Below are 24,178 nucleotides of genomic sequence, written 5' to 3'. Positions count from 1 at the left end.
GGAATGGAAGAAGAGGATGCGTGATGACACCAGCCTGGGACTTGTGCAACTTGCAATTCCCGCAACCTCTACTTTCGAGCTAAAGGGCCATATTCTCGCTCAACTCAAGGAGATTCCTTTTTATGGGAAAGATCACAAAGACGCCTATAAGCACTTGGATGAAGTAAATGATGTGGCTGATTACTTCAATGTACCAAATGTGCCCCGCGAGATCCAGCTTCGTTGCATGCATCCTGTCACATTTAAAGGAGCTGCAAAAGATTGGTTAGAGTCACTTCCTCCCGGATCGGTCACCACATGGGCCAAGATGAAAGAAGAGTTCATAGACCATTTCTGCCCACCTTCCAAGATAGCCAAGCTAAAGAAAGCCATTGCCAACTTCGAGCAACAACCTGGAGAATCTCTTTATGAAGCTTGGGAAAGGTACAAGAGGCTACTTAGAAATTGCCCACACCATGACCTTAATAGCCAACAAGAGGTCTCCATTTTTTAAGATGGAGTTAATGTCACCACAAGGCAACTGCTCGATTCACAAGGCCCGCTGACCAGAAAGCCACCTCCGGAAATCAAGGAGTAAATTGAAGAATTCTCTAAGCATTCTAGAGAATACCACAATCTGAGGAATGAAGTAAGTCGGGGAGCAGTGAACTTGGTGAATGATAGCATGGCGGCGGTAATAGCTAAGCTCGATAGCCTATATCGAAGAATGACGAAAATGGATCAAACAATCCATGCTATTAGGGTAGGATGCGAAAATTGTGGCGGGTCCCACCTCACCAAGGATTGTGATCAAGACGAAAACGGAAATAAAAAGGCTCAAGTATTTTACTCTAGTGGCGATAGATACGATGAATATTGGAGGAAACCGAAGAAGGAATGGCTCCCATACGAAGAATATAAAAAGGCTAAGGAGGAGAAATACAAGCAGAAGGAGAGGGGATTCTATCAAAAGGAAGAGACGGTGATGGAAAAGAAGGCCAATTTAGAAGATATGCTCACAAGATTCATAACCGCGTACGAGAAAAGACACAATGATCACGATGTAGCAATGCAAGAAACTAGAAATATGTTGAGGAATCAGCAAGCATCCATTCTCAAAATTGAGAAACAGCTGGGACAGCTTGCACATCAAGTGAATGAAAGAAGACCGGGCCAACTTCCGAGCAACACCGAACCCAATCCAAGAATGGAGAATGTAAGTGTAATAACCTCCAACAGTGAAGGAACATTTACAGAAGCACTGAGAATCTCCAAGAAGAAGGCAGAAAAGGTAGAAGAATCGGACCCAACAAAACCCGACTCGACTTGTCGAGTCACTCCATTGGACTCGACGAGTCCATGCGCAAATGATAAACCTGTCAGTTCTTTGAAGCCTTATAATCCTCCGCTGCCATACCCAATCAAAGCCATTCCTGCAGAAAAAGTAGAAGCATACAGAACCTTCATGAAACATGTTAACGCTCTACAAGTTAACGTGCCATTTGGGGACACAATACTCCAAACACCTAAATACTTCAACTTGCTTAAGAGCCTTTTTGCTGCTAGGAAAGATTTGGCTGAAGTCGCAGAAGTATTGATGAGTGAGCTACCTGAAAAGAAGGGTGATTCAGGAAATATTGTGATTCCATGCCAATTTGGTAATGAAGTTTTCACCCGAGCATTAGCTGATTCGGGGGCAAGCATCAATATGATGCCTTTTTCATTCTTTAAGAAGTTGAATTTACCAGAACCAAGGCCGGTGAATATGAAGATCCATTTGGCGGACAAGACGATAATTCATCCACAAGGCGTTTGTGAGGATCTCCTTATAAAAATTGACAAGTTTATTTTTCCAGTAGACTTCGTGGTAGTTGATATGGAAGAAGACCCCGAAATTCCAATTATTTTGGGGAGATCCTTCTTGAACACCGCGTGTGCTTTAATTGATATATGTGAGTCTACATTGATATTAAGGGTGGGTGATGAGTCTGTAATGTTTAAAGCTATTCCAGAAGTCAAGCAAGAAGAGGAAAAGAATGAAGAAGTCTCAATGATCCAATTGGATGATGAGATATTAGAAAAAGAGCTTGCACGTTTGCTAAAAGAAGATCCAAGCAAGTTTTCGATACACTCCGAAGAAGATGGAGATGTTAACAAGGACTTGGAGGAGTTAGAAAAGCTACTGGAAGGAGCCCACTCAGAAAACACCCAAGAATTGATGGAACCCGTTCAGACTCGCCGAGTCACTTTAATGGACTCGACGAGTCCAGTCGACTTTGGCAAATACTTGGCCGACTTAGATCTGTTTGTTACTAGTTCTTTACATACCTTGGATTTCGATAATATACATGATTCTTTAGAAGAAAAAACAGCAGAAGGAGGAAAGGGAAGGAAAGTTCAATACGACGATGTAGCATGTCTTGATACGGTTCATTTTGAAGATGGGTTGAGCACTGGAAAGGATGAAGAGACAAAGGAAAGGAGGGAGGAAGCTGATCAACCATTGACTACTAAACCTAAAGCACGAACTATCATGAAATGTGAAGTAATTAAATTTAAAGAGAAGGAGGTTCAAGAGAAGGTGAAAAAGAATGGGGTAAAGAAGAAAAAGAGGAAAAGGGAAGCCCAAGCAGCTGAGGATGAGGTTGTGAAAAGGAAAAGAGATGCATTGAAAAGGGCATACAAGAAAAAGATTCACGCTTACAAGACCAAATACAAATCACAAAAAGTTAGGCGTGCGTTCCCGATGCTCAGAGATGACAAAACGTAGATGGGAAGGAGTCTAGCTAATGACTCCTTAAAAAGAAGCGCTTGGCGGGAGGCAACCCGTTATATAGAGTTTTCTTTCTTTTACTTTTTAGTTTTTTTTTAATTTTTCCTTCATTTTTAGAATTTTAATCTTCCAAATCATCGGACATGTCTGCTTGAGCGTGTGCATAGGTTAAGTGTGGGGTGAAATGATTTTTAATAAATAACAAAATTTTGAAAATTATGAATTTTTTTTTTCAAGAGACTCGCCGAGTCTGACCACGACTCGACGAGTCCATATGGATTTCAGAAAAAGTTTGACTTCGCGACCAGACTCGCCGAGTCTGACCAAGACTCGACGAGTCGGTATTATTTACAGAAAAAAAAAATTCGAAATTACTTTTACAACCGGTAACTAGGGTTTTAACCCTAAGAATCAGTTTTTCACATACACACTCGTCGGGTGCCTTCCTCTAAACTTTCTCTCAAGCATTCATCTTTGTTCTTCAAGTTTTATTCAAATTTATCAAGTTCAATCTCAAAAGGTAACAAATTTCTTCTTGTTTTCTGTTAAGAACGTGATTATAAGGCCATCTATGGTAGCAATTTCATGAAAAACCCGTTTTTGAAAAGTAGTAAATTTCTTGGGTTTTGACTTTTCATGAATTATGTTGTTTTGACTGCTTATTCTGGCATTAATATCTTAATAGTAAGTGCTTAGACAAAACCCTTGATGAAATTTCCAGGTTTCATGGTCTAGTTTTCATCAACCCGTCGACTCGCGTGACTCGCCGAGTCGAGCCTGGACTCGACGAGTCGAGTCGAGAAACATATGGGAGATATTTTTTTTTAATTGTATTCTGTGTTTTCTGGGTTTCGTGTATTTGTTTTGCAGAAATCATGTTCAGAAGGGGGCAAAGTTCCAGTGGCAACCAAGGGGATTTTCCTTGGCTAAACTTCCCACAAATCAAGTCCGCTTCGACATTGCGGAAATGGAAGAAGAAGTTGGCTGATATCAAGAAGAAAGAGGTCTATGTGCCCAACTGGATAGATTAGGAGTGGCTACAGAATGTTCGCTATGAGGAGGAGTTAGCTCCTTATCTTTTGAAGGAGTTTCACCATGAAGGCGAAACAATGGTTTGTGACGGGTGGAGTCGGGTCTTCCGTATTCAAGAGCCGGTTTATTTGGAGCTTTGTTTGGAGTTTTTCTCCACAGTATCTTTCACCGGGGGAGTGGATGCTTATCACCCGTCCAACTTCAGTTTTTATCTTGGGGGAGAGTTTCATCAATGCACTATGGTGGATCTTGCTTGTCGATTAGGGGTTTATGATCAACCCTTGGTCTCAACACCCATCTTTCGGACCTTTTTGGCACAAACCCATATGGTGTTTCCCGAAGGAGTTACGAGTACGGGCTGGTGGCATACTATTGGTAACAAAGTCTATATTCCAAAGTCGGCACAGGAAGGGAGCATTCGATCCCTAACACACCGCCTCATACACCGCCTCATTTGATCCACCATCAATCAACGAAAGGATGATGACAAGGTCTCCAACCTCGACGTCTTCTATTTATGGAGCATCATTACACCCGACGTTTTTTGCAACATTCCTTGGTGTCTAGCTTCATATCTCTCGGAGGGTGCGGTCAAGGATCGCAAAACTTCCTGAATTAATGGTGGGATGTTTGTCACCCGGTTGGCCAACTCATTCGGGTTGAAGAACCGCGGTGTGTGGAACTTCATGACGTTGATCCCTACACCTCCGTTCAATCCAATTCTTTTCCAGAGAGCGAGGATTATTGAAGATTATGGTGGTGGCCATTATGCCATCCCGAATGATGATCCGCTTGTTGGTCCTGAAGCACCAGGGAGGAGGGTTCCTTCGAGGAGAGAGCGGGATATTGAGGAGGAGCCGTCGGTGATTCCGGTTAAGAATGAAGATGTACCAATGGATTGGTACAATGTGGAGATGAGGCGGCTACAGGATCAAATGGTGCGTGGGATCAACTTCAGCAATCAATCCCACATCCGATTATTCAACTACTTCAACATCCCACATATTGATGGTGGCAATTATCCATTTATTCCGTCATGGGATGAGGTGATTAGTGCGAGAAGAAGTGGTGCAGGAGGAAGTGGAGCAGCCGCGGATGATGATGAGGAAGAAGATTGATTTATTTGTGTTTTAATCAAATAATTTTTATTTTCTGTTTTTATTTTTTTTTATTTGGTGTGTATGAATTGTTAAGACTTTATTTTGTTTAATGATTGTGTGCATTAGTCATTTTTCAGGATTGGATTAGGACTGCTTGCTTAGGAAGGGTTTAAAGTCATAGCGAACGGGTGTTATAACGAGTGAAAGCGGGTCAAGGAAGCGAAACGTTAACGTCAAAGTGTCGAGTCCGGTCCCTAGGGATATGAGCAATTGAGTCTAAAAGTGAGGAAGAGTTAGAAGAGTTCTTAGAGGCTGACACAGTTGCAAAATGCCAATTTTTTTCGTCCAGTGGCCTACTCGTCGAGTGCACTTAACTAACTCGAGGAGTCGCCTTGTATTTCCACACATTCAGAGATGGTCGTGGTGGTACTCGACGAGTCCTCTATATGACTCGGCGAGTCAATCATTTTTATACCAAAGGACTGCTGATTTGATGCTGCTAAGTGAACCACTTGATCACTTATTCTTCCATATCAATTCCTGAAGACTTTGCACTGTTTTACCTGCATATTTGGAGCTGCCACATGAGATTTTTATGCCCAAGTCATGGATGCGTTGTTTTCATGGCTAGAGTCAATTGAAGTCGGAGTTTGAAAGAAGATTGTCAACCTATCCACTGCTATCCCAGGGGAGTTTGTTCCAATTCCCACTTTAGTTTCTTTTTATGTTGCATAATATGCAATGAGGGCATTGCATCAAATAAGTGTGGGGTAGGGGGTTGGTTACATAATAGACAATTTAGAGTCTTAATTTAGGTTAATTTTAAAATTTTGCATACAAAAAGTATTACTTAGGACTTATTTAGAGAATTTTGGTAAAGGTAATTAGGACTCCATGTTAGAGTTGTGTTGATAATTGCATGATAATCCAAATGTTTAGTTGAGCCTATATACGTTCTAGTGTATTTGTGGCTTGATGTGCACGAAAGTACCCATTAACTTTAATATTTATAACCTAACAAACTTAGACTAACTATGCACTTATAGGCAGTGTACCTAGTCAGATTACAGTATAGCTTAGGTAAGTCGGGTGTCGATCACAGGGAACGATGGATAAATTTAATATATTTGATTACAGGTTAAAGGTCACACAAAAAGAATAAAAGAAATATTTCTCAAACTAACAATTAATTAACCATTCTCGATAAACTAACAGGGAAGCACATCTCTTCAGGTACTTTGGTTTAGGTAAATTACACCTTAAAAACATAGACAATTGCATACACAAATTCATTTATTCATGTTCACCGATTCCTAAAATGATTAGATTCACGTTCACTATAACTAATCCTTTAGCAAACAAGTCAATTCAAACAGTGATCAGTTGATTAAACTAACATGCTTCCTAGTATTCAGTTCGTATCAAGCAAGACTTGTAAATATAGTTAATCAATTTAGACATTTAATTAACCTCTTGTTGATGGTCATCAAACAAGGCTCACACATTAACTTACTTATTCTCAAATTAATCCTAGTTTCACATTCGTTATTTCTACTCTTATAATCTCGATGGTCATCAAAAATCATAAGAGTCAAGCAAATCAAGCAGATGTTCATACAACTTAATTCACTTAACAATTAATAGAAAATAATCATCATTAACACATGAGGCTCTTTTAACAAACTTGGCAAGATAAATTAAACACAAATAAACTATTTAATATAGCAATTAGTCTAATAATCAAAGCTTCATTCAATCATAAACACAAAATAAAAGGTTTTTACACCTAAATCAGAAACTAAATACAGAAAAGTACCACAATGGAATGCTAAACATGGTCACATCAGCAATCCATATGATAATTGACATGTATCCGCTCTCCAATCCTTCTGATCTTCGCTCCCGTTAGCTTAACGGCCTTCCGGCCGCCTTCTAGACCCTCAAAACGGCTTAACAGAAGTTAATTGTCGACTAAATTAGGTTAGAAGCCCCCCCAAATCGATCTGTGGAATTATCTTTAAATATAGCATCCGACTCGTCGAGTCAAGTGGTGACTCGTCGAGTCCCTCTCACATTCCCCGTATTGCGATAACTCTCTGGGATCCCGAGTCATTATCTTCTCGATTCTTCGATTGGACTCGCCGAGTAGACGATCTGACTCGCCGAGTCGATGCCTTTTTCAGTGTTTTTCTTCTTTATTCCATTCTCAATCTTCTAACTGTTTCTCCCGCTTCCTTTCGCTTCCGAGCTTCATCTTTGGACTGAAAAACATAATTTAACACTTTTAAGTACCTTTTGTCCATAATATGCGATAATTTAGCTAATATATGAATAAATAAACTACACTTAATACACACTAAATATGCACATATCAAAATACCCCACACTTGTCTTTTGCTTGCCCTCAAGCAAAACTGAATTTTAACACATTAGAATCACATATAATAACTCCAATCCAACCCAGCCATTATGCCAATACCGCAACGCATGCATTTGTGTATAAGATTCCTAAAAACCCCCCATACTTCAAATACTCACAATCCTCATAAACATTCGCCCACTCACCCCGAACTCTGCTCATTTTATGCAACCCTCCGAATCCATCCTCAGAAAACCTCTTTACCCTCAAGGTATTTTTAATTGAGCAACCCAAGCATACATAATCTAGAATTACAACTTCTCAATACCACTATAGAGCTCTTTGGAATTCTTCACTTGCTTGATAATTTGATCTTGGATAACTTTGAATTCACCACCTTTGTTGTTTGATTTTTGGTATCTTCAACTTTTTCGATTTCTTCGAATTTTGATCTTCAAATCTTTACTTCATTTGCTCCAAAATTCTTACAATTTTTCTTGTAATTCTCTCTTTTTTTTTTACATGTATACCTCACTTTTTTCACTCAAATCCCTACATGCTTAAGCAGGGGCGCTCAATCTCAACCTTTATTGGCTAATGATAAAAATTTTCCTGGATACATTTCAGGTTTAGGCTGCTAAACATATTGCATCCCTCAGACTGAGCAAGGTCGTGTTTTGTCTCATGATTTCACTGAAATAAGGAAGCCACAAATGCACTAGAACGTATATAGGCTCAACTAAACATTTGGGTTGTCATGCAATTATTAACACAATTCTAACATGGAATCCTAATTTTTTACCAAAATTTCCTAAATTAAATCCTAAATAATCCTTTTGGTATGCAAAATTTTCAAAATTGACTATTATGTAACCAACCCCCTACCCCACACTTATGTGATGCAATGCCCTCATTGCATATTATGCATAGAAACAGAAAAATAAAGAGGGAATTGGAACAAACTCCCCTGGGATAGCAGTGGATAGGCTGGTCACTCTCATTTAAGCTCCAACTTCAATCAATTTTAGACATGGTAACATCTCATCCATGCCTTGGGTGTCAAAACTCGTGTGGGTCGCTCCAAATATGCGGAAATCAGTGTAAGATCTTCAAGAATGGGTATGGAAGAATAATTGAACAAGTAGGACAAGTAGCAGCATCAAATCAGCAGTCCGTCGGTATAACATTTGAACGACTCGTCGAGTCTTATGGTGGACTCGTCGAGTACCAGCGCGCCTTCTCAGAATATGTAGAAATACAAGGCGACTCGTCGAGTCAGCTTAGTGCACTCGTCGAGTAGGCCACTGAACGAAAAAAACTTGGTATTTTGCAACTGTTTTAGCCTCTAAAAACTTCTCTAACCATTCCCCATGTTTAGACTCAATTGCTCATACCCCCAAGGACCGGACTCGACACTTTGACGTTAACGTTCCACCTCCTTGACTCTCTTTCTCACTTTGATTCCATGACTATAAACCCATTTGAAGCTAGTACTCCTAATTCAATTCTGAAAGCATCTGAAGGGTAAAAGTTTTGCAAAGATCTGAAACATCAAGAGCATCAACATGGAAAACAAAATTTAAACAAACTAAAAAAATAAAAAGAATAACTAAAAAGGATATCACGATCACTCGACTTCGTCGAAATCAAATTACAATTGTTGATTAAATCCCTTGCATGCAAGAGGTGGTTTGTGAAAACAAAAACTTTCGGGACCTGTCAGACTATTTCCTTTGTTTTCTTTTCACCATTAACTAAAAGTAGAACAAGAAGTGACCAAACTAGTCAAGAACAGCAAGAGCTCGGTCTTCCACTTAACCACCATGATACGCCTTGCTATACTACGCCTCGTGGATTGAGTTGGACAAATCACCCAAAGTAGTAGACTAAACAAGTCAAGAATTCCCTAATCGCTTGCAATCTCGAAACCCATGCACAAAATTCAAACCAAGCAATGTGTATGATCACGAATTCCTGCACATAACAACAAAAACCTTCCCGACAAGTGAAATGATATCAACGAAAATAAAATAAAAATAAAAAAAATAAAAAAAATAACGAATAATCAAATAAACTAAATTAATTGAAAACCGTTCCCCGGCAACGGCGCCAAAAACTTGATGTGCACGAAAGTACCCATTAATTTTAATATTTATAACCTAACAAACTTAGACTAACTATGCACTTATAGGCAGTGTACCTAGTCAGATTACAGTATAGCTTAGGTAAGTCGGGTGTTGATCACAGGGAACGGTGGATTAATTTAATATATTTGATTACAGGTTAAAGGTCACACAAAAAGAATAAAAGAAATATTTCTCAAACTAACAATTAATTAACCATTCTCGATAAACTAACAGGGAAGCACATCTCTTCAGGTACTTTGGTTTAGGTAAATTACACCTTAAAAACATAGACAATTGCATACACAAATTCATTTATTCATGTTCACCGATTCCTAAAATGATTAGATTCGTGTTCACTATAACTAATCCTTTAGCAAACAAGTCAATTCAAACAGTGATCAGTTGATTAAACTAACATGCTTCCTAGTATTCAGTTCGTATCAAGCAAGACTTGTAAATATAGTTAATCAATTTAGACATTTAATTAACCTCTTGTTGATGGTCATCAAACAAGGCTCACACATTAACTTACTTATTCTCAAATTAATCCTAGTTTCACATTCGTTATTTCTACTCTTATAATCTCGATGGTCATCAAAAATCATAAGAGTCAAGCAAATCAAGCAGATGTTCATACAACTTAATTCACTTAACAATTAATAGAAAATAATCATCATTAACACATGAGGATCTTTTAACAAACTTGGCAAGATAAATTAAACACAAATAAACTATTTAATATAGCAATTAGTCTAATAATCAAAGCTTCATTCAATCATAGACACAAAATAAAAGGTTTTTACACCTAAATCAGAAACTAAATACAGAAAAGTACCACAATGGAATGCTAAACATGGTCACGTCAGCAATCCATATGATAATCGACATGTATCCGCTCTCCAATCCTTCCGATCTTCGCTCCCGTTAGCTTAACGGCCTTCCGGCCGCCTTCTAGACCCTCAAAACGGCTTAACAAAAGTTAATTGTCGACTAAATTAGGTTAGAAGTCCCCCCAAATCGATCTGTGGAATTATCTTTAAATATAGCATCCGACTCGTCGAGTCAAGTGGTGACTCGTCGAGTCCCTCTCACATTCCCCGTATTGCGATAACTCTCTGGGATCCCGAGTCATTATCTTCTCGATTCTTCGATTGGACTCGCCGAGTAGACGATCTGACTCGCCGAGTCGATGCCTTTTACAGTGTTTTTCTTCTTTATTCCATTCTCAATCTTCTAACTGTTTCTCCCGCTTCCTTTCGCTTCCGAGCTTCATCTTTGGACTGAAAAACATAATTTAACACTTTTAAGTACCTTTTGTCCATAATATGCGATAATTTAGCTAATATATGAATAAATAAACTACACTTAATACACACTAAATATGCACATATCATGGCTTCCTTATTCCAGTGAAATCATGGGACAAAAACACGACCTTGCTCAACATGAGGGATGCAATACGTTTAGCAGCCTAAACTTGAAATGTATCCAGGAAAATTTTTATCGTTAGCCAATAAAGGTTGAGATTGAGCGCCCCTACTTAAGTATGTAGGGATTTGAGTGAAAAAAGTGAGGAATACATGGAAAAAAAAAGAATTACTAGAAAAGTTGTAAGAATTTTGGAGCAAATAAAGTGAAGATCTAAAGATCAAAATTCCAAGAAATCCAAAAAGTTGAAGATACTAAAAATCAATCAATACAAGGTGGTGAATTCAAAGAGATCAAAGAACAAATATTCAAGGAAGTGAAGAATTCGAAGAGCTCCATAGTAGTATCGAAAAGTTGTAATTCTAGATTATGTATGTTTGGGTTGCTCAATTAAAAATACCTTGAGGGTAAGAGGTTTTCTGAGGATGGATTCGGAGGGTTGCATAAAATGAGCATAGTTCGGGGTGAGTGGGCGAATGTTTATGAGGATTGTGAGTATTTGGAGTATGGGGGTTTTAGGAAAAATTTTAGACACAAATGCATGCGTTGCGGTCTTGGCATAATGGCTGGGTTAGATTGGAGTTGTCATACATAATTATAATGTCTTAAAATTCAGTTTTGCTTGGGGGCAAGCAAAAGTCAAGTGTGGGGTATTTTGATATGTGCATATTTAGTTTGTATTAAGTATAGATTTTTATTCATTTATTACCTAAATTATCACATATTATGGACAAAAGGTACTTAAAAGTGTTTAAATTGCATTTTCAGTCCAAAAATGAAGCTCGGAAGCAAAAGGAAGAAGGAGAAGCCGTTAGGAGCTCGAGAATGGAATAAACAAGAAAAACACTAAAAATGGAACCTACTCAGTGAGTCAGATAGACTAATCGGCGAGTCCAATCGAAGAATCAAGAAGATAATGACTCGGGATCCCAAAGAGTTATCGCAATACGGGGAATGTGAGAGGGACTCGACGAGTCACCACTTGACTCGACGAGTCGATTCGTATATTTAAAGATAATTCCACAGATCGATTGAAGGGAGTTCTGGGACGATTCAGAAGCCAGAAAAACCCTAGAAGACGACGAAGGAAGCTAGAATTCAATTCGGGAGAGTAATTAAGGCAAAATTTCATCATTCCACTTATTCTTTTGTTTTATCATTATGATTAAGCAACTTGACTTTGTTTGTTTGCTGTTATTTACTTTAATTATGAACTAAAGCCTTTAGACTTCTATTTGGGGATACAAAGTTGACAATATGGTTTGATTGATTGGTAGGATTAATTCCAAGTTGGTGAATTTTTGTTATTTTAGCTTGCTAAAGAACCTTGTGTGTGAATAATAATTAATTTTCTGTTAATAGGAAGATAATTGATTAGCATGAACATCTATTGATTATTGACCTCATATGCCATGTGATCACTATACTATATGTCTAGGATTAATGAATATGAAACTAGAATTAATAAGAAAATTGAGTAAATTCATGTGCAAGCTTGTAAGATGACCATCAAACGAGATGTTAATTAAAATAATAAATTAGTTAACTATTGCAAGTCTAACTTAACCCGAATAATTAATCTAGTGAATATAATTAAATTAGACAATTGACCACTGTTTAAGTTAGTTTATTTGCTAAGGATTAGGGTAGCGAACACAAATCTAATCACTTGAATCGGTAACCAACGAAAGAATTAATCCATTGCACTATTACCTTAAAAATCAACCATAGAGTTAACGAAGTTGAACTAAACAGAAGTTCCTTTCCAATTATTGAATCTAGTTAAGTCGTTATTTTCTAGTCTCAAATTAGTAATAGTTACTAAGTTTCTAGTCTTGTAAAACTAGAGAAAACCCCTATTTCTTAATTAACTTAGATGAAATTAGTTTTTAATTTAATTTGCCGTTCCCTGTGTTCGATACCCTGCTTATTTAGCTATACCACAATTGATAGGTTCACTGCCTTTTGTGTGTTATTTGATAATTAAAAGTAGGTTTAAAACTAGTTGGTTTTACACACATCAATGGGCTCATTATTTTCGTTCTAAAATTCGATTATGATTACGACATCCCTTTTCATAATCTGAATTATGAGAACTTGGCAAATAGAAATGGAAATATTATAGCAAAAGACTGGTTTAGTCTTTATGTGAGACATCACGAATCGTGTCCGACATGCTTCAGATATAGGATCGATTACATGTGCTATATTCACTTTTTCTAAGTTTTTCAAAATGCATGGGGCATGAAGTAGGGAAAAAGGTCTAGAATTGGATATGACTAAAATGATTAAGCAATTGTCAAGGACAATCTGAGGTTTACCAAAGATTGGTTGTTCATGTACATTTGGAAGTATAAGTGTTAATTTTGGAAAGGACCATAATTGACATATTCTGAAAAGAGGCAACTCTTGTTCAGAATTGATAGTCAATATGGAATACGGAAATTCTTCAAAGTTAGAAAGTATTCAATCTGTATGATTAGGAAAATTAATGCAAGAAGGATGTTTCCAAGGAGTTCATCTCCTTTGGAATACTCTGTAATGATTTTTGCCAAGTCTTTAAGAATTTGTGCATAATCATTACAAGAGGATCAATGCATAAAAGTTTAGAATCTAACAGATTTCAGTAAATGACATGAATTTGGAATTCTTGCATTTGCAGTAAGATTTGGGACTGTGAAATGAGAATCATTGGAGTTATGTTCAATTGATCTATTTCACATAGTAAAGATCATAGACAAACATAGTATGCATACATGGTCTATGGCATGACTAGTGTTTAGAAAAACATAGTGTACATGCTTGGAGCATGGGACAACTATTGTTTTAATTCAAGAATAAAGTTGATAGCGGAAACAGTATATAATAAATAATGTATAATCATATGGTGATAAATAAAAGGTGTTTTATTTATATTCATGAGTTCTGAGACCATATTAGATTCCAGTATTATTGTGTTTCACTTTGCATGTTTTGACATCCAGAATAACTAGGTCATTGTTCTGATTGACTATGTTATTCAAACCATCCACTGTCGGTCATATGTTGGAAGTAGATATGAATCAAGACTATCATGGGATGGGTTTGTAGAGGTCTAAGATGTTGGACAAGGTGGTGCTACAACACTCATGAGTGCTCATAAGTTCTGAGTATTGGATTCAACCCGCGCTCGTTGGAATCACTTCAACAATTTTATCACGAGTGATCATGAGACGATAATATCTTATATTCTTCAAACCTAGAGATATGAGTTGTTACTATGAGTTGGTTATACATTGATTGCACGAAAACGCATTGGTAACTCGATGTTATAAAACGTGCCTTTGTGTAGGATTCAACAACTAGTAGAACAAGCCATATGAGTCGAAGTTTATCCATTCCTTTTACCTTCAGGATAAAAGCGATATATGTGGGCCCCTCGATGATTTGGTGATGACAAATGTAAGTGCTCGGCCAGGCCTGGACTGATTTGATTTGTTCAATTAGTTAGCCAACATAAATCGGAAATCGGGAAACAAAAAATGGATAGAGAGAATGATTATAATCCATGTCTCAGTCCATATGATATCTAGAATGGAGGAATATATGATCCCTTATCTAATGGACATGTCATTTGATTTGTTCAGAGTTTGACAGCGGCTTTAAGAGCTACGATTCCTAGTCGGGATCTTGGAGTCATACGCAATAATAGTTTTAGACTTATCCAAGTAGGAGACTGTTGGATTAGGTGTCTAAGCCCATAACTATTATTGATATGTATTCGACCCGAGAGTAGCATGGTCCATTTGGGGTGCATATAATCAGGAAAATTTGTTAGGATGGACTTTTGAGAGAAGGTTAATTATGTTTTATTAATATATTATAAGTTATAATATATTAATATGAAATCATATGTTTTAATTAGTATTGATCAAGAATTAATTTGGAATTAATTTAGTGGTCAAAAGAGAATAATTAAATCTATGGGGACTAATTATGATAATTAGTTATATTTATATGTGTTGGGCTTATGACCCATGTTGGACCAAGTTTATGTATGGATACATAAAGAGTTGGGCCAATGAACCATGGATCATAAAACCCATGGGTATGGATTATGGGTTATACCCATGACCCTTGGAATCCTACATATAAATAGGTTACTCCATAGCCAAAATTGCCACTTCTTTTCTTAGAGAAATATGGAGGTGTTTTCATGCATGGAATTCTCTCTCAAGAGCCACCTTTATCCTAGGTGTGTTTTGATTCCATTTGAGGCATTTCATACTATTGGTGCTGATAGCTTCATTTTATTTACTTATTTTTATAGTTTATTTTAGTACATTTCATTCGCATTTTAGTTAACTTTCATGCATATTTTCCCTTTTGTTATTTTTATGATCATTTCGGGGTACTTTCTAGTTTCTTGAGCTTTATTGCAGGTTTTCTTGGAAACTAGCGGGGCGACACTCTTGCGAGGCGATTGGGCTTGAAGGGAATTGGAGATTTCATGCTTGATGGCTATGAAGGTGATTCATGGGGTGGACTTGTCAATTGCTTGAAGGCTTGGAAGAATTGAGCTTTAAATTTGAAAGATGCGGGGGAACATTCAAGCATATGAAAATTATTAATCGGGCGAGTTCACGAGCTTTGGAGGATTTGGAGAGGTCAAATTGGGCTTTAAATGAAGAAAAACTTGAAGAAAGTGGGCTAAGAGGTGATTGGATTCGATCTGGGCTAGTGGGATATGCTTTAGAGGCCCAAAATCTCAAAGAAGCCCATGTCAGGCACCACCCGCGCAACCCACCCGCGCAGTAGCACGCGGGTCGCGCAAGGCCCTGCAGGGGCAATTTCGGGAATTCTTCTTTTGAGCTATTTGAGGAAGGTTGGTGCCCATCTTTTGGATACACTTGCACATCCGATTTTTGGAGATTCTCTCTGGAGTTTTGAAGACTTTTGAAGGCCAAGAACCCTTGAAGAACATCATATTTTTACCTCTTGATTCTTGCTTAATGTTTGGTACAAATTTCTCTAACTTTGTTTCTTTGGGTTTAGCCATGCTTGGCTAAGCTAATCTTGGTTGACTTTTGGTTAATCCTTTGAACTTTTGTTGAATTTTGATGAATCCATGAACATGTTCTTGAATCTTTATGGAAATGTTTTGTATTTTAACATCTTATCATTACTTGTATGTTTTAGTTCATGAGTTTAAATGTGTTTGTGGTGATTAGTTGGCTAATTTCTTGATTAAGTAAAGGATCCTCAAATTAGCAAACAACAAATGATTTTTGTGTTGTTTTTGCTTCACACAATCATAAAAACATTTCCTCCAACATGGTGGTGAAAGCATTTGACCCCTCTTGGATTTGGTGACTTTTTGGTTCTTAATGCTAGTTGACTTTCACTAATTACATGCTATTTGGAATTAGTGACTTTGACTAAGGAAATTGTTATGAGCTTCTCTAGCCATTTCAACAATTAAGAAAAGTCTAGGTAATCTCAAGCTCCTTGGATTACTATAGCCAAATTGAGGATTAAAAACAAGTATTGCACCATTGAATTCTAATGATATGTTCATCAAAAGTCAAAGTGAGAAAACTTTAAGTCAACCATCTTTCCCTTATTGATTTTACATCAAATTCTTATTTTTGTTGCAATTGTCTATTTAAATCATAGTTAATTCTAGTTAGCTTCAAGTATTTCAAAACACCAAAACCCCCCATTTTATTTTTATCGTTATTTTACAAGTATTTTTACAAAGAGATTTTTCATAGAGTTAGAAATTGAACCAATCTCCGTGGATTCGATCCCTTTACCACTATACACTATTTTAGTGTGTAACATTTAGGGTTATTATTTGTGTTGGCCTCGACAACCACCAAATTTTTGGCGCCGTTGCCGGGGATTGGTTTATTTTTAATCAGTTTGCTTCTCTATGCCCAGATCTCAGCGTACAGGTGACTTGATTTACAATCCAGAAATCGAAAAAGAAGCAAGGCGTTTAGCAAAGGAAAAGCGAATTGAACGTGGTCAAACTTCTAATCCTCACGGGGATCCGGAGGTTGAAACCGCTTCACTAAGCGACATAGAGCCCGATTCTAGTCCCGACCTTCGCCAAGAAATTCCCGAAACACCACCCCTACAACAAAATCCACCCATTATTGAACCAATTGAAATGGCGGACGGAGGAGAAGTTCCCGAAAGAACTTTGAGGCAAATGATGGAGACCGATGTTACACAAACTCCCACCGGTATCAATTACCCGGTTTTGGAAGGAGGCTCGGAGTTGAAGTCAAGTTTAGTCCATCACCTACCGACTTTCCATGGATTGGAGAATGAAGACCCTCATAAGCATTTGAAGATGTTCCACATTATTTGCACTAGCATGAAGCCACAAGGGTCAACCGATGACCAAATCAAGCTAAGGGCATTCCCCTTTTCATTGGCCGATAGAGCAAAAGATTGGTTATTCTATCTTCCACCGGGGTCGATCAACTCATGGACCGACATGGCAAGAGCTTTCCTTGACAAGTTTTATCCCGCCTCAAGAGTCTCAAGTCTTCGAAATGAGATTTGTGGAATCCGCCAAGGTCAAAATGAGACTTTCCATGATTATTGGGAGAGGTTCAACAACTTGTGCTATATTTGCCCACAACACCAAATTCCGGAACAACTCCTCATTCAACACTTCTATGAGGGATTGTTGCCAATGGAGAGAAGACTAGTTGATGCCTCAAGTGGTGGAGATGTCTTTAGTAAAACCCCACAACAAACAAGACAACTTTTCAACACCATAGCCGCAAATTCACAACATTTTGGCCCTCGCCAAGACATGAAGAGAGACACACAACACAAAGTTAATGAAGTGGGAACATCGAATCTTGAGTCTCAAATAAAAGATCTAACATCCGTCGTCCAAAAGCTAGCCATGGGACAAACTCCACAAGTGATGGTTTGTGGAATATGTGCAACCATGGGACATCCTACGGATATGTGTCCCATCCTTCAAGAAGATGCGGAGCATGTGAATGCCACGGGAGAATTCCAAAACTACCACAACAAACCATCCGGGTACCAAAATGCATATAATTCAAGTTGGAAACCAAATCCCAACGGAAGCTACAACCCAAGACCATTGCCTCACAATGCATTGGTTAGACCGTCCTATCCACCACCACAACCTCAATACCAACATCAACAACCACACTATCAATCCAAACCGCACCCTCCACATCATCATCAACAATCTCCTCAATCTCAACCAAGTAGCCCCGGAATGTCTCTTGAAGACATTGTCAAATCTCTAGCCACTAGTACCCAACAATTCCAAAAAGAGACAAGGACTAGTATCTCCAACCTTGAAGCACAAATGGGAGATATAGTTACATCTATAAGCAAGTTGGAATCTCGTGGTAAACTCCCTTCTCAAACCGAAAAGAACCCAAATGTCAATGTGGTGACCTTGAGAAGTGGCAAGCAAGCCGAAGAAAGTAGTTCAAAGAAGAAGCCAAGGGAAGAAGAGGAAGAAATAGAGATCATTCCCATTGAAGAACCTACAGTCAAGAACGATGCACAAGCTGGAGTTCCAAAGAAGTCCATCCCTCTAGTAACACCAATAGCCACTCAACCACCGTTCCCCTCTCGACTTGCAACTTCAAAGAAGAATATGGAGGAGAAAGAGATTTTGGACACCTTCCGAAAGGTGGAAGTAAACATCCCTCTACTTGATGCAATCAAGAAAATCCCGAGATATGCAAAGTTCTTGAAAGAACTTTGTACCAACAAGAGGAAGTTGAAGGGAAATGAGAAAATTTTGATGAACGAAAACGCATCCGCGGTTTTACAAAGGAAACTTCCACCCAAATGCAAAGATCCCGGAATGTTCACGATTCCTTGCAAGATTTGAGATGTCACTTTTAGTAGTGCTATGCTTGATCTTGGTGCTTCTATCAATGTCATGCCTTATTCAGTGTATGAATCATTAAATGTCGGACCCTTAAGTGAAACCGGTGTCATAATCTCTCTTGCGGATAAATCAAGTGTCTTTCCTAGAGGTGTTTTAGAAGATGTCCTAGTGCAAGTGAACCAGTTAGTCTTCCCGGCGGATTTCTATGTGATTGATCTAGATGAGCAAGTGTCTTCCAAATCGGCTCTAATCTTGCTTGGGAGACCGTTTTTGAAGACGGCTAGGACAAAGATCGATGTGTATGCGGGAAGTTTGACAATGGAGTTTGATGGTGAAACAATAAGTTTTAATATTTATGATGCCATGAGATATCCTAGTGATGTTTCATCTTTGTACTTTGTTGATGTTGTTGAGCCAATTACTCAAGAATTGTTTGAGTTATCTAACGGTGATATGTTGGAGATGATCTTAAGCAAAGGATTCGATTGTGGGAAGCTAGCCGAGCAATTAAAGTTTTATTCTTTGGATCCGGAAGTTGAGAAGTTGGTAAATAAAATGGAAATGAAAAAATCCACAAGATTAGATGTCAAGCAAATTGAATTGTCCCAAACTCATACAAAATTGTCTCCATCCCTTGTTCAACCACCCGAGTTGGAATTAAAGATCTTACCTCAACACTTGAAGTATGCCTACTTGGGAAAGAATGAAACCCTTCCGGTTATCATCTCAACTCATTTAACCGAATTTGAAGAAGAGCAACTCCTCAAGGTGTTGAAGGAGCATAAAGAAGCTATGGGTTGGACGATTGCGGATATCAAGGGTTTGAGCCCCTCCACTTGTATGCACAAAATCTTAATGGAGGATGAATGCAAGCCAAGTAGAGACGCGCAAAGAAGGCTAAATCCACCAATGATGGAAGTCGTGAAGAAAGAGATATTAAAGCTTCTTGATGCGGGGATGATCTATCCAATCTCGGATAGCAAGTGGGTGAGTCCGGTGCAAGTCGTTCCAAAGAAGACGGGAATCACGGTGGTCGAGAACAACAAAGGTATGATGGTTCCCACCCGTGTGCAAAACGGGTGGAGAGTATGTATTGACTACCGCAAACTCAATGCGAGCACACGAAAAGATCATTTCCCATTGCCTTTCATTGATCAAATGTTAGAAAGGTTGGCCGGGAAATCCCATTATTGTTGTCTAGACGGGTACTCTGGTTTTCACCAAATCCCGGTGGCTCCGGAGGACCAAGAAAAGACAACATTTACATGCCCATTTGGTACTTTTGCATACCGGAGAATGCCATTTGGATTGTGTAACGCCCCGGCCACTTTCCAACGTTGTATGGTTAGTATCTTTTCGGATTATGTTGAAAACATAATTGAGGTTTTTATGGATGATTTCACGGTACATGGCAACTCTTTTCAAGAATGTTTGACTAATCTCACAAAAATTTTAAAAAGATGCATTGAAACAAACTTGGTTTTGAATTTTGAGAAATGTCATTTCATGGTGAGTCAAGGTCTGATTCTGGGTCACATTGTGTCTAAAAAAGGAATTGAGGTAGATAAGGCAAAAATTGATGTTATTCAAAGCTTACCTTACCCGACTTGTGTTCGGGAAGTTCGTTCTTTTCTGGGCCATGCAGGTTTCTACTGAAGATTCATCAAGGATTTTTCAAAGATAACAAGACCAATGTTCCAACTCTTGCAAAAGGAGGTCGATTTCGAGTTCAATGAGGCCTGCAAAGAAGCTTTTGACAAGCTCAAAGAGTTGCTTACATCCGCTCCCATCATGCAAGCACCAAATTGGGATCTCCCTTTTGAGATCATGTGTGATGCAAGCAACTATGCAATTGGCGCCGTTTTGGGTCAAAAGAATGGGAGGGCCTCCCATGTGATTTGTTATGCATCAAGGACATTAGACAATGCCCAAAGCAAATACTCTACCACGGAGAAGGAGCTATTGGCCATAGTGTTCGCCTTGGAGAAATTTAGACAATACCTACTTGGTACCAAGGTCATAGTGTATTCGGATCACGCAGCTCTTAAGTACTTGATGATGAAGAAAGATGCAAAGCCGAGACTCATCCAATGGATCCTACTGTTACAAGAATTTGACATGGAAATCCGGGATAAGAGCGGATGCGAGAACCTCGTTGCCGATCATCTAAGTCAAATCACTTCAAATGAAACTCCTCTCCCATTGCGGGACGAGTTTCCGGATGAGCATCTCTTTTCCCTTACCCAATCTATTCATTGGTATGCCGATATCGTTAACTTTTTGGTCACAAAAAGGTATCCCGACACATTCACACGTTCTCAAAAAGACAAGTTGAAAAGTGATGTAAAATACTATGTGTGGGATGAACCTTATTTGTGGAAACATTATCCCGATCAAATCATTAGGCGATGTGTGTCCCAACAAGAGCACCAATCCATTTTGCAATTTTGTCATGAATTTGCTTGTGGGGGACACTTCGGACCTAACTGGACTTTGAGAAAAGTCCTTGAATGTGGATTATTTTGGCCAACCATGTCACGCGATTGTTATATGTTTTGCAAAAGTTGTGAGCGGTGCCAAAGGACGGGAAACATTTCGCAAAAGAACCAAATGCCCCAAAATCCAATCCTTGTTTGTGAAATTTTTGACGTATGGGGGATTGATTTCATGGGCCCATTTCCCGTGTCATTTGGCAACGTTTATATTTTACTCGCGGTTGACTATGTTTCTAAATGGGTTGAAGCCAAAGCCACAAGATCGGACGATGCCAAAACGGTTATCGAGTTTTTAAAGTCTAATGTTTTTGCGAGATTTTGTGTGCCTAGGGCTTTGATTAGTGATAGAGGGACGCACTTTTGCAACAAAATGATGGAGGCTCTATTGAAGAAGTACCACGTGACTCATCGTATCTCCACTGCCTATCACCCTCAAACGAATGGTCAAGCGGAGGTCTCGAATCGTGAAGTGAAGTCTATTCTAGAGAAAACGGTGAATCCGACAAAGAAGGATTGGAGTTTGAGACTTGACGATGCCTTATGGGCATATCGGACCGCTTATAAGACCCCGATTGGAATGTCGCCCTTCAGATTAGTTTTCGGAAAACCTTGTCATCTTCCCGTCGAGTTAGAGCACCGAGCATTTTGGGCGGTCAAGAAATGCAACTTCGACATTGACGAGGCTGGAAGGCATAGGAAACTTCAACTCCAAGAGCTAGAAGAATTGAGAAACGAATCCTATGAAAACGCAAGGATTTACAAGGAGAAAACGAAGCTCTTCCACGACAAATCCATCACCCGGAAGAATTTTGAACCGGGACATAGGGTCTTACTTTACCATTCACGGTTGAAGTTATTCCCGGGCAAATTAAGATCAAGGTGGATTGGCCCATTTGTTGTAATAAAGACTTTTGACCATGGAGCGGTGGAAATCCAAAGTGAAGAAACGGGATATATTTTCAAAGTTAACGGGCACCGATTAAAGCCATTCTATGAATGTTTTAATGCGAGTGTTATAGAAGTCATCCACTTGGATGTCCCAGAGTGTTGAACCAAGCTAGAAGGACGTCTCGCCTAAGACGTTAAAGAGAGGCATTTTTGGAAAAGCTTTATGCTTTCGTGTTTCTACGTTCGAATAAAGAAGTTTTGAAAATGTGTTGATACGTCTTTTGAAGTCACTTTTGAAGAAATCAAGAGTTTCTAGGTGTTTGGGGCATTTGGGATCAAGAACTAGTGAAGAAACGGAAGAAAACAGAGAAAAATCGAATTCCGGGAGCAGGAGCCTGCGCGACCCGCGCACGGGTGCGCGGCCGGTGTGCGCGGCCGGTCTTCAACATGCAACAAAGATCAAGCTCCAAACTGCAACACATGCGCGACCCGCGCGCCCCCTATGCGCGGCCCGCGTGCTGCTTTGATGACTATCCCCTATTTTGTTGACCAGCTTTGACTTTCGTTGACCAGGTGGTTTAATGAGTTGACCAACATTGACCGGGTGTTGACCACCCTTGAATATGGATTGAAAACCTCCAGCAACTCTCCTTCTTCATTTCATTCTCTCAAAACCCTCTCATTCTCTCTCAAACTCTCAAGAACACATACACCCACTTTTCACAAAAATTTGATTTCCCGGAGTTCCACCGGTCGGAATACGACGAGACCACCACCATTCTTCACCATTTTCCGTGCTCTACAAACCCCACCCAAAGTTTACTCCGATCCATCGCCGGATCTAGGGGCGCCACCACCACCCAACTCGCGGCTTTCCGGTCATTTTCCGGCCAACTCCCACCACCTCTCGCAATTCCGACACCACCAAAGTGTTTCTTTTTCGGGGATCTTTACGTCTAACCAAACAAAACCTCAAAATCTCACAAAAAAAAATTTCCCATAATTTTTGAGCCACCACGAGCCGCCGCCGGATTTTTCACACAAATCAAGTTGAAAATATCCCTTCAATGAACAAGACTTGCATTTAGGCACCCACGAATAACCAAAGCTTGGGGTGCACGGTAGCGGATTCCGGGTTCAAGTTCAATTTTGGAATAAAACGGGTATTCTCTTTCCTTGGTTTTTATTACATTGCATTGTTTCAATTCAGTAATTGCATTCAATTGTGCTTTGGAAATTGCCTAAGATCGTTAGTTGTTGCCCGGTTTATTTGGAAACATTGATATGAGAAAGGTTGAGATTGGTTAATTTGTTTGGAAATTTGTTCAAAAAAAATAAATAAATAAATAAATAAAAAATAAAAAATAAAAAAATTAAAAAAAATTAAAAAAAAAATAAAAAGAATAGAGATTGGTTTAAACTTTGGTTGGGATTTTCTCATTTTGTCTCGTATTGCTGTCGAATTTTTGTTGGGATTATCAAATTATCCGAGTGTTGTTGTTGAAACCATTTTACATTGTCAAAAGTCGGGTGTATTTATTATTTCTTGGATTTTTTTGTGTTCGGTCTAAAGATAGTTGCATTGATTTGAGAGTGGTGAGGTGAGGGATTACGTTGGTGAAGTCGTTTTTGATATTGTAGGTTTCGAAAATGGGCAAAACCACGGCTCGGACACGCACCCATGGATCATCGATCGATCCTAACCTGCAAAAGGATACCGCCGGTCCATCACGCAAAGCAGCCGGTAAACGAAAAAAAAGAGGAGAAGAGGGAAGCGATCCTTCCCTTACAAATGCTGAGATCAAAACCTATCGCTCCAATCTTCGGGGTCGCACAATCCGGCCGACAAAATGCTACCACAAAAAGTCCATGAAAAAGCTTGGGGTGCATGATGGTGTATACCATTTGTTCATAAAACTCGGTTGGCGTGGTTTTCTTCGACTTTGTGACAGAACTTACGAAGAACCCACAATGGAATTTCTTAGCACATATGCACGAGATGATGACACGGAAGTCCTCACATTCCAGTTGAAAGGGGAACATCATAGACTCACATACGCAGAGCTTGATTCTATCATGGGTATAGACGATCCGTTCCGCATCAGCCCCCAAA

General features: G+C 39.0%; 1 non-coding gene across 1 annotated transcript; it reads right to left on the bottom strand.

Moving 5' to 3' along the window:
* Positions 1 to 355: 355 nt before the first annotated feature.
* Positions 356 to 462, bottom strand: LOC145033218 (small nucleolar RNA R71). The gene has a single exon (XR_013677452.1). It is a non-coding gene; the product is annotated as a small nucleolar RNA R71 (small nucleolar RNA).
* Positions 463 to 24,178: the final 23,716 nt, after the last annotated feature.

The sequence above is a fragment of the Lactuca saligna genome, chromosome 2 (assembly GCF_052625555.1).
Source record: "Lactuca saligna cultivar CGN05327 chromosome 2, ASM5262555v1, whole genome shotgun sequence".
NCBI lineage: Eukaryota > Viridiplantae > Streptophyta > Magnoliopsida > Asterales > Asteraceae > Lactuca > Lactuca saligna.
This window is presented reverse-complemented; position numbering and strand designations above follow the sequence as displayed.